Source organism: Atractosteus spatula, chromosome 8, assembly GCF_055471065.1.
Source record: "Atractosteus spatula isolate fAtrSpa1 chromosome 8, fAtrSpa1.hap1, whole genome shotgun sequence".
NCBI classification, from domain to species: domain Eukaryota; kingdom Metazoa; phylum Chordata; class Actinopteri; order Semionotiformes; family Lepisosteidae; genus Atractosteus; species Atractosteus spatula.
Window position 1 is genome coordinate 1187517 of NC_142713.1, and position 10342 is coordinate 1197858.

Here is a 10342-nt window from a genome sequence, read left to right on the forward strand (position 1 = left end):
GGTCAGAGTCAGTGCTGCAGTGTTTCAGCAGTGGGGTGTGGAATCAGGGGTCAGAGTCAGTGCTGCAGTGTTTCAGCAGTGTGGAATCAGGGGTCAGAGTCAGTGCTGCAGTGTTTCAGCAGTGTGGTGTGGAATCAGGGGTCAGAGTCAGTGCTGCAGTGTTTCAGCAGTGTGGAATCAGGGGTCAGAGTCAGTGCTGCAGTGTTTCAGCAGTGTGGTGTGGAATCAGGGGTCAGAGTCAGTGCTGCAGTGTTTCAGCAGTGTGGAATCAGGGGTCAGAGTCAGTGCTGCAGTGTTTCAGCAGTGGGGTGTGGAATCAGGGGTCAGAGTCAGTGCTGCAGTGTTTCAGCAGTGTGGAATCAGGGGTCAGAGTCAGTGTTGCAGTGTTTCAGCAGTGGGGTGTGGAATCAGGGGTCAGAGTCAGTGCTGCAGTGCTTCAGCAGTGTGGAATCAGGGGTCAGAGTCAGTGCTGCAGTGTTTCAGCAGTGTGGTGTGGAATCAGGGGTCAGAGTCAGTGCTGCAGTGTTTCAGCAGTGTGGTGTGGAATCAGGGGTCAGAGTCAGTGCTGCAGTGTTTCAGCAGTGTGGAATCAGGGGTCAGAGTCAGTGCTGCAGTGTTTCAGCAGTGGGGTGTGGAATCAGGGGTCAGAGTCAGTGCTGCAGTGTTTCAGCAGTGTGGAATCAGGGGTCAGAGTCAGTGCTGCAGTGTTTCAGCAGTGTGGTGTGGAATCAGGGGTCAGAGTCAGTGCTGCAGTGTTTCAGCAGTGTGGAATCAGGGGTCAGAGTCAGTGCTGCAGTGTTTCAGCAGTGTGGTGTGGAATCAGGGGTCAGAGTCAGTGCTGCAGTGTTTCAGCAGTGTGGAATCAGGGGTCAGAGTCAGTGCTGCAGTGTTTCAGCAGTGGGGTGTGGAATCAGGGGTCAGAGTCAGTGCTGCAGTGTTTCAGCAGTGTGGAATCAGGGGTCAGAGTCAGTGTTGCAGTGTTTCAGCAGTGTGGTGTGGAATCAGGGGTCAGAGTCAGTGCTGCAGTGTTTCAGCAGTGTGGAATCAGGGGTCAGAGTCAGTGCTGCAGTGTTTCAGCAGTGTGGAATCAGGGGTCAGAGTCAGTGCTGCAGTGTTTCAGCAGTGTGGAATCAGGGGTCAGAGTCAGTGCTGCAGTGTTTCAGCAGTGTGGTGTGGAATCAGGGGTCAGAGTCAGTGCTGCAGTGTTTCAGCAGTGTGGAATCAGGGGTCAGAGTCAGTGCTGCAGTGTTTCAGCAGTGTGGAATCAGGGGTCAGAGTCAGAAAGTGCTGCAGTGTTCTTGTGCGTCTGTGGAAAACAAGCTGATTGGGACTGAATTGTGTTTCCCAAGACAAGTCACATCCCGTAACAATCTCTTGTCACCTCACTTGTGGTGTATTACTACCTTTGAATTAGATTCATGGGTGATTGTGTTTACGAAACTTACAGCTAATTTGTGTAGTTAAAAGTGACAAAACTTTATGTCTTTCAGTCTATTTTCATGCTACTTCACTCTCTCTCTGTATATTACAGTATAAATAGCTCTTGTCAGGTTAAACCTACCTCAGCTGAAAGCAATTATCTCTCTCTTTCTCATCCCTGTTTGTCTATCCTGCGTCTCCCTTTGTCTCTGTATTCCCTCTACATCAGGACCAGCCCGTATTGAGGAATTAATTAGCCAGCCAGGGCAGCTAATTAATTAGGAGGACTCTAGCTATTACGATGGAGAGGAGAGAGGGCAGTGGTTAAGGGGTATCTCTCCAGCTGAGACTGGAGCCCACAGCTCCTGAGGAGACTCTCTCTCTCTGACTCACTCACTCTGGCTTCGCAAACCCTCCCACACCATATTTCTATATTTCCTGCCTTACAAAGTATTTCAAACACACAAAATTCCTTTACACCAGCCTGTGAACAGTGTGTAAACACACAGACACTCCAGATTCCCTTATAACAGCCTGTGGACAGTGTGTAAACACACAGACACTCCAGATTCCCTTATAACAGCCTGTGGACAGTGTGTAAACACACAGACGCTCCAGATTCCCTTATAACAGCCTGTGGACAGTGTGTAAACACACAGACGCTCCAGATTCCCTTATAACAGCCTGTGGACAGTGTGTAAACACACAGACACTCCAGATTCCCTTATAACAGCCTGTGGACAGTGTGTAAACACACAGACGCTCCAGATTCCCTTATAACAGCCTGAGAACAGTGTGTAAACACACAGACACTCCAGATTCCCTTATAACAGCCTGTGAGCAGTGTGTAAACACACAGACGCTCCAGATTCCCTTATAACAGCTTGTGGACAGTGTGTAAACACACAGACGCTCCAGATTCCCTTATAACAGCCTGTGGACAGTGTGTAAACACACAGACACTCCAGATTCCCTTATAACAGCCTGTGGACAGTGTGTAAACACACAGACGCTCCAGATTCCCTTATAACAGCCTGTGGACAGTGTGTAAACACACAGACGCTCCAGATTCCCTTATAACAGCCTGTGGACAGTGTGTAAACACAGACACTCCAGATTCCCTTATAACAGCCTGTGGACAGTGTGTAAACACACAGACACTCCAGATTCCCTTATAAAAGTTGAAATTTGAAGTGAGTTTTACAAACACTCATGTTTTGTGTTTTAATAGGTTTCTGTATCACTGTGCGTTCTGTCCTGTGGTTTATTTACTGAAAGATTGTTTATCTTCTCTTCTCCTCCTTAATGAGGTTTTAATCATGATTTCCTCTGTTGTGACTATTTTCTTCTTATGTGATTTCTAAAAATATTTTAAAAGTATATATTTTCCAAAATGTGAGAGAATGAGAGGGGTTAATACAGACACACTGACTGGACACTCCAGTACATTAACACTGCACTGAGAGAGAGAGGGGTTAATACAGACACACTGACTGGACACTCCAGTACATTAACACTGCACTGAGAGAGAGAGGGGTTAATACACACACACTGACTGGACACTCCAGTACATTAACACTGCACTGAGAGAGAGAGGGGTTCATACACACACACTGACTTGGACACTCCAGTACATTAACACTGCACTGAGAGAGAGGGTGATAAAGAGAGACAGAGGCCAGACAGTGGAACTGAAGGAGGGGAGGAGCCGAAACGGAAATCTCTGCAGTGGAGTTGATAGCTGCAGTACCCGGTGCTCCCCAGCAGGTGTCTCTGTGGCACCGGCCTTGGCGGCCCGAGAGGTTAACGCAGACTGGCTGACAGGCACACCGCGTTGAGCTGATCGATAGAGTCGCGGCCCCTCTCTGAATGGACGTCAGTTCGCTTGAAAAACCGCTTATGAATAAAATACTACAAGAAGGCAAATTAATTAAAAATACAGTCAATTTGCTGGTATTTGCTAGAACATTTGGAACGTGTGTCTGTATTAAAGCTCTTTCTCTTTCCTGCCTCTAGTCCAGGGTTTTTCTCCCTGGATTAAATACTTCTTTATCACTCACTCCTCATGAACCTCTCTCCCTCCCCCCCTCCTCCCTCTCTCTCCCTCACACTCCCCCCTCCTCCTCCTCCTCACTCTCTCTCTCTCTCCTCACACTCCCCCCTCCTCCCTCTCTCTCACTCTCTCTCCCTCACACTCCCCCCCTCCTCCTCTCTCTCCCACACGCCCCTCTCTCCTCTCTCTCCCTCTCCCTCCCTCCTCCCTCTCTCTCACTCTCTCTCCTCCCTCACTGCCCCTCCTCCTCTCTCTCACTCTCTCTCTCCCCTCACTGCCCCATCCTCCCTCTCTCTCCCTCACCCCCCTCCTCCTCCTCTCTCTCTCTCTCTCTCCCTCACTGCCCCCTCCTCCCTCTCTCTCACTCTCTCTCTCCCTCACTGCCCCCTCCTCCCCTCTCTCTCCCTCACTCCCCACCCTAGAGAGCACGCTCTCACCCTCTCTCCCCTCACTGCCCCCTCCTCCCTCTCTCTCACCACCTCTCTCCCCGGCCCCTCATCCCCTCCTCTCTCTCTCCCTCACTCCCCACTCCTCCCTCTCTCACTCTCTCTCTCCCTCACTGCCCCCTCCTCTCTCACTCACTCTCTCTCTCCTCACTGCCCCCTCCTCCCTCTCTCTCACTCTCTCTCTCCCTCTCACTGCCCCCCTCCTCCCTCCTCTCTCCTCACTCCCCCTCCTCCCTCTCTCACTCTCTCTCATCCCCTCACTGCCCCTCCTTCCCTCTCTCACTCTCTCTCTCCTCACTGCCCCTCCTCCCTCTCTCTCTCTCTCTCTCTCTCCCTCACTGCCTCCTGCCCTCCTCCTCCTCTCTCTCACTCTCTCTCTCCCTCACTGCCCCCGTCCTCCCTCTCTCTCCCTCACTCCCCCCTCCTCCCTCTCACCTCACTCTCTCTCCTCACTGCCCCCTCCTCCCTCTCTCTCACTTCTCTCCTCACTGCCCCTCCTCCCTCTCTCTCACTCTCTCTCTCCCTCACTGCCCCCTCCTCCCTCTCTCTCCCTCACTCCCCCTCCTCCCTCTCTCTCACTCTCTCTCTCCCTCACTCCCCCCTCCTCCCTCTCTCTCACTCTCTCTCCCTCACACTCCCCCCTCCTCCCTCTCTCTCCCTCACTGCCCTCTCCTCCCTCTCTCTCCCTCACTCCCCCTCCTCCCTCTCTCTCACTCTCTCCTCCCTCCTGCCCCTCCTCCCTCTCTCTCCCTCACCCCCCTCCTCCCTCTCTCTCACTCTCTCTCCCTCACTGCCCCCTCCTCCCTCTCTCTCTCCTCTCTCTCCTCCCTGCCCCCTCCTCCCTCTCTCTCCCTCACCCTCCTCCTCCCTCTCTCTCACTCTCTCTCCCTCACTGCCCCCTCCTCCCTCTCTCTCACTCTCTCTCCCTCACTGCCCCCTCTCTCCTCCTGCTCTCTCCCTCACTGCCCCCTCCTCCCTCTCTCTCCCTCTCTCTCTCCCTCACTGCCCCCTCCTCCCTCTCTCTCCCTCACTCCCCCCTCCTCCCTCTCTCTCATTCTCTCTCTCCCTCACTGCCCCCTCCTCCCTCTCTCTCCCTCACTCCCCCCTCCTCCCTCTCTCTCACTCTCTCTCCCTCACTCCCCCTCCTCCCTCTCTCTCACTCTCTCTCCCTCACTGCCCCCCTCCTCCCTCTCTCTCACTCTCTCTCCCTCACTGCCCCCTCCTACCTCTCTCTCACTCTCTCCCTCACTGCCCCCTCCTCCCTCTCTCTCACTCTCTCCCTCACTGCCCCTCCTCCCTCTCTCTCCCTCACTGCCCCCTCCTCCCCTCTCTCTCCCTCGCACTCCCCCCCCTCCTCCCTCTCTCTCCCTCACACTCCCCCCTCCTCCCTCTCTCTCACTCTCTCTCCCTCACTCCCCCCTCCTCCCTCTCTCTCACTCTCTCTCCCTCACTGCCCCCTCCTCCCTCTCTCTCACTCTCTCTCCCTCACTCCCCCCTCCTCCCTCTCTCTCACTCTCTCTCCCTCACTGCCCCCTCCTCCCTCTCTCTCCCTCTCTCTCCCCCACAACCCCTCCCCTCTCCCCTTCCTCCCTCTCTCGGTGAGAGTCAGTGAGCGTGGCTGTTAGCAAGCGAAGGAGGAATTTCGGCTCAGTCAGCAGACGGGGGGAATAGATCACTGTCACACTCCCTCTCGCCTCCTCCCCCTCCTGGAGTCAGGCCTTTGTGTCTCTTCATTCATCCCTCCGTCTCTCTCTGCTTCCCTGTCCTCTTCCACTCCTCCCTACTCTCTCTGGAGTGTCTCCTCTCTCTCTCTCTCTGTCTCCCTTTCTCCTGTTAGTGTCTCAGGAGTGTCTCCTCTCTCTCTCCTGTTAGTGTCTCAGGAGTGTCTCCTCTCTCTCTCTCTCCTGTTAGTGTCTCAGGAGTGTCTCCTCTCTCTCTCTCTCTCTCTCTCTCTCTCTCTCTCTCTCTCTCTGTCTCCTCTTCTCCTGTTAGTGTCTCAGGAGTGTCTTCTCTCTCTCTCTGTCTCCTCTTCTCCTGTTAGTGTCTCAGGAGTGTCTCCTCTCTCTATCCTGTTAGTGTCTCAGGAGTGTACAGGTTGTCTTCCCTCACTCTGGAGTTCAGTGAGCCTGACAGGGTGTTGTGTTGCATGGGCCAGTGTGTCAGTCAGTCAGTGTGTCTGTCAGGTTATCAGAGAGTGTGTAAGTGAGTGTGTTGCTCAATCAGGTGTCAGTGTGTCAGTATGTCAGTGAGTCAGGCTGTCTGTCTGTCAGTTTTGCAGTCAGTGTGTTTGTCAGTCACTTGCAGAAAACATAGATGAACACACAGTCCCTGTGCCCACTCTTCCTAACCCTGCGGAGTCCTGAGTGCTGGTCAGCTCTAAGACCCCGGCCTGTGGGAGCTCTCATCTGCTTGACAAGACCGTCAGCAGTGATCTCTCTGTCAGGATTAATGCGTTACAGTTACAGAGCCCTGCTCGATGTCTCTGCATGAACCTCTTGCTCCCTCTCTGAGCCATGTTCAAAGAACTTTGCATCCAGTGAGCCAGTCTGTGTGTCAGTGCTGTGTGTCGCTGCATTCCCCCTGCATAACGCCCCTGTTGGCACTCTTTGGTATCGCAGTGTGTGTGAACAGAGAGCCTGGAGTACTGCAGTGAATTCAATAACTAATTACACACCGTGGGTCTCTCCTCCTCTCTCAGTGCAGTGTTCATGTACTGGAGTGTCCAGTCAGTGTGTCTGTATGAACCCCTCTCTCTCTCAGTGCAGTGTTAATGTACTGGAGTGTCCAGTCAGTGTGTGTGTATTAACCCCTCTCTCTCTCAGTGCAGTGTTAATGTACTGGAGTGTCCAGTCAGTGTGTCTGTATTAACCCCCCTCTCTCTCAGTGCAGTGTTAATGTACTGGAGTGTCCAGTCAGTGTGTCTGTATTAACCCCCCTCTCTCTCAGTGCAGTGTTAATGTACAGGAGTGTCCAGTCAGTGTGTCTGTATTAACCCCCCTCTCTCTCAGTGCAGTGTTAATGTACTGGAGTGTCCAGTCAGTGTGTCTGTATTAACCCCTCTCTCTCTCAGTGCAGTGTTAATGTACTGGAGTGTCCAGTCAGTGTGTCTGTATTAACCCCTCTCTCTCAGTGCAGTGTTAATGTACTGGAGTGTCCAGTCAGTGTGTCTGTATTAACCCCCTCTCTCTCAGTGCAGTGTTAATGTACTGGAGTGTCCAGTCAGTGTGTCTGTATGAACCCCTCTCTCTCTCAGTGCAGTGTTAATGTACTGGAGTGTCCAGTCAGTGTGTGTGTATTAACCCCTCTCTCTCTCTCAGTGCAGTGTTAGTGTACTGGAGTGTCCAGTCAGTGTGTCTGTATGAACCCCTCTCTCTCTCAGTGCAGTGTTAATGTACTGTAGTGTCCAGTCAGTGTGTCTGTATGAACCCCTCTCTCTCTCAGTGCAGTGTTAATGTACTGGAGTGTCCAGTCAGTGTGTCTGTATTAACCCCTCTCTCTCTCAGTGCAGTGTTAATGTACTGGAGTGTCCAGTCAGTGTGTCTGTATTAACCCCTCTCTCTCTCAGTGCAGTGTTAATGTACTGGAGTGTCCAGTCAGTGTGTCTGTATTAACCCCTCTCTCTCAGTGCAGTGTTAGTGTACTGGAGTGTCCAGTCAGTGTGTCTGTATTAACCCCTCTCTTTCAGTGCAGTGTTCATGTACTGGAGTGTCCAGTCAGTGTGTCTGTATTAACCCCTCTCTCTCTCAGTGCAGTGTTAATGTACTGGAGTGTCCAGTCAGTGTGTCTGTATTAACCCCTCTCTCTCTCAGTGCAGTGTTAATGTACTGGAGTGTCCAGTCAGTGTGTGTGTATTAACCCCTCTCTCTCTCAGTGCAGTGTTAATGTACTGGAGTGTCCAGTCAGTGTGTCTGTATTAACCCCTCTCTCTCTCAGTGTAGTGTTAATGTACTGGAGTGTCCAGTTCCTCTGTCTGGAGGTTGTGATTCTCAAAGGCAGACCACGCTCGTGAATCATTAATGGGTCTGGCTTTGACAGAGTCAGCGGATGCTCTCCAGCTGTCCCTCAGGCGCCCAGCTCCGCGCGAACGCAGCCGAGCAGGAGCCGAGCTCTGTCCGCGGTGCTGAAGTCCTGAAGTTTGGTTTAAGCAGATTCGCAGAACAGCGACCCGACTCGCCTGCGTGGCGGGATTCACGCGTGTGTGGATATATGCGCAATACCCACACGCCTGAGTGCTTGTGCCGGGAGTTTTCGACACCCCAGTATATACGCGCTCTCCGGAGGGGGTGACGTCACTCCCCGGGTTCCGCCTCGCTCGAGATCCGGTTGCCAGTCGGGGCCAGAGCGCGCGGTCGCGAGACGACCCTGCTCGCGTAATTAGCGTGTAATTAGCGTGTTGCTTCAGCGGCGAAGCGGGCTTCTGCTGTACAAAACACAGTAGCAGTTACAGTACGTCAGGCGTAGTAGTATTTGTAGTAGTGTCGCTATTCTTACTCTCAGTAGTATTACGGCTACTAATATAAGCATTAATACTATTATTAGAAACATCATCATTATCAGTAGTATTAGTGCTATTATTAGAAACTTCAGTATTAATACTATGAGTAATATTAGTGCTATTATTAGACGCATTCAAAGTTTTAGAAGTATTAGTTTCAGTATTATTTTTATTAGTAGTATTAGTGCTATTATTAGACGCATTAGAAGTTCTGGCAGTATTAGTGTCGGTAGTATTATTAGTAGTATTAGTACTATTAATAGACGCATTAGAAGTTCTAGCAGTATCAGTAGTATTATTATTAGTAGTATTAGTGCTATTATTAGACACATTAGAAGTTTTATCAGTATTAGTATCAGTAGTATTATTATTAGTAGTGTCAGTATTATTAGACGCATTAGAAGTTTTAGCAGTATTAGTGTCGGTAGTATTATTAGCAGTATTAGTGTCAATAGCATTATTAGTAGTAGTATTAGTGCTATTATTAGACGCATTAGAAGTTCTAGCAGTATTAGTGTCAGTAGTATTATTAGTAGTAGTATTAGGATTACGGATAGTATTAGATAGTTAGTACTACTGTTAGTAGTATTAGTGCCATTATGGTGCTCCCAGTCCAGAGCACTGTGCCCAGCCCAGTAACAAGCCCCACTCCTGGGTAAAACTGTAAACCTCCCGTCGCCAGTCCGCTCCCCACGTCCACTTACTGTACCAGCGGCGCAGTCTCGGAGCTCCAGGCTTTACTCCGGGAGAACACGGCTGCCATCCCATTGCTGCTGACGAGGAGGAGGAGGAGGAGGAGGAGGAGGGGAGAGGAGAGGAGAGAGGAGAGAGGGAGAGGAGGGCAGAAGTGAGAGGAGAGAGGGAAAGTTGTCGCCTCTTCTGTGAAATTTGATTCCTTTCTGCAGATAGTTTGTGTGTGAAAGAGAGAGAGGAGGAGAGAGGGGGGAGAGTGAGAGGAGGGGAGAGGGAGGGGAGAGAGAGGAGAAGGGGGGGAGAGGGGAGCTTAGAGAGAAGGGGAGGAGGAGAGAGAAAGACAGCGAATGAGTTCAGGAGTGAGCGCACGTGTCTGTCCGTCCACCTGTCCAGCTCTCGTCTGAACACTGCCCAGCGGCAGGGCACGCCGGGGGAGGGAGGGGGGGGGGCGGTCGGGCTGGGATAATCGCAGGAGGGGTTTTCAGAGGACGACAACAAGAGGAAGAAGCGCCAGGGAGCCCTGTGAGGGGGGCGGGCCTGCAGTGCCTTCTGCGTTTTCGCAGAGCTCAGCAGTACGGGAGCGCCGGGAGCTGAGCGAGGGCGGGCCGTACTCCGCTGTTATCGCAAAGACGCTTTAGTGGATCGAGAGAGAGAGGGAGAGAGGGGGAGGAAGAGGAGAGCACAGGAGAAGCCCCTCTCGTGCCGTGGAGCTTACTGACAGCGCAGGAGGGAGGGAACCGTAACAGGAGCACGAGGCAGACATGTCCGGTCTGCCTGTCTGTGCATCTATCTGTCTGCCTCCCTGTCGGCCGGCTGTTGATGCACACAGACACGCAGAGGGGTCAGTGCTGTGACACGCAGAGGGGTCAGTGCTGTGACACGCAGAGGGGTCAGCAGTGCTGTGACACACAGAGGGGTCAGCAGTGCTGTGACACGCAGAGGGGTCAGCAGTGCTGTGACACACAGAGAGGTCAGTGCTGTGACACGCAGAGGGGTCAGTGCTGTGACACACAGAGGGGTCAGCAGTGCTGTGACACACAGAGGGGTCAGCAGTACTGTGACACACAGAGGGGTCAGTGCTGTGACACGCAGAGGGGTCAGCAGTGCTTTGACACGCAGAGGGGTCAGTGCTGTGACACACAGAGGGGTCAGCAGTGCTGTGACACACAGAGAGGTCAGTGCTGTGACACGCAGAGGGGTCAGTGCTGTGACACACAGAGGGGTCAGCAGTGCTTT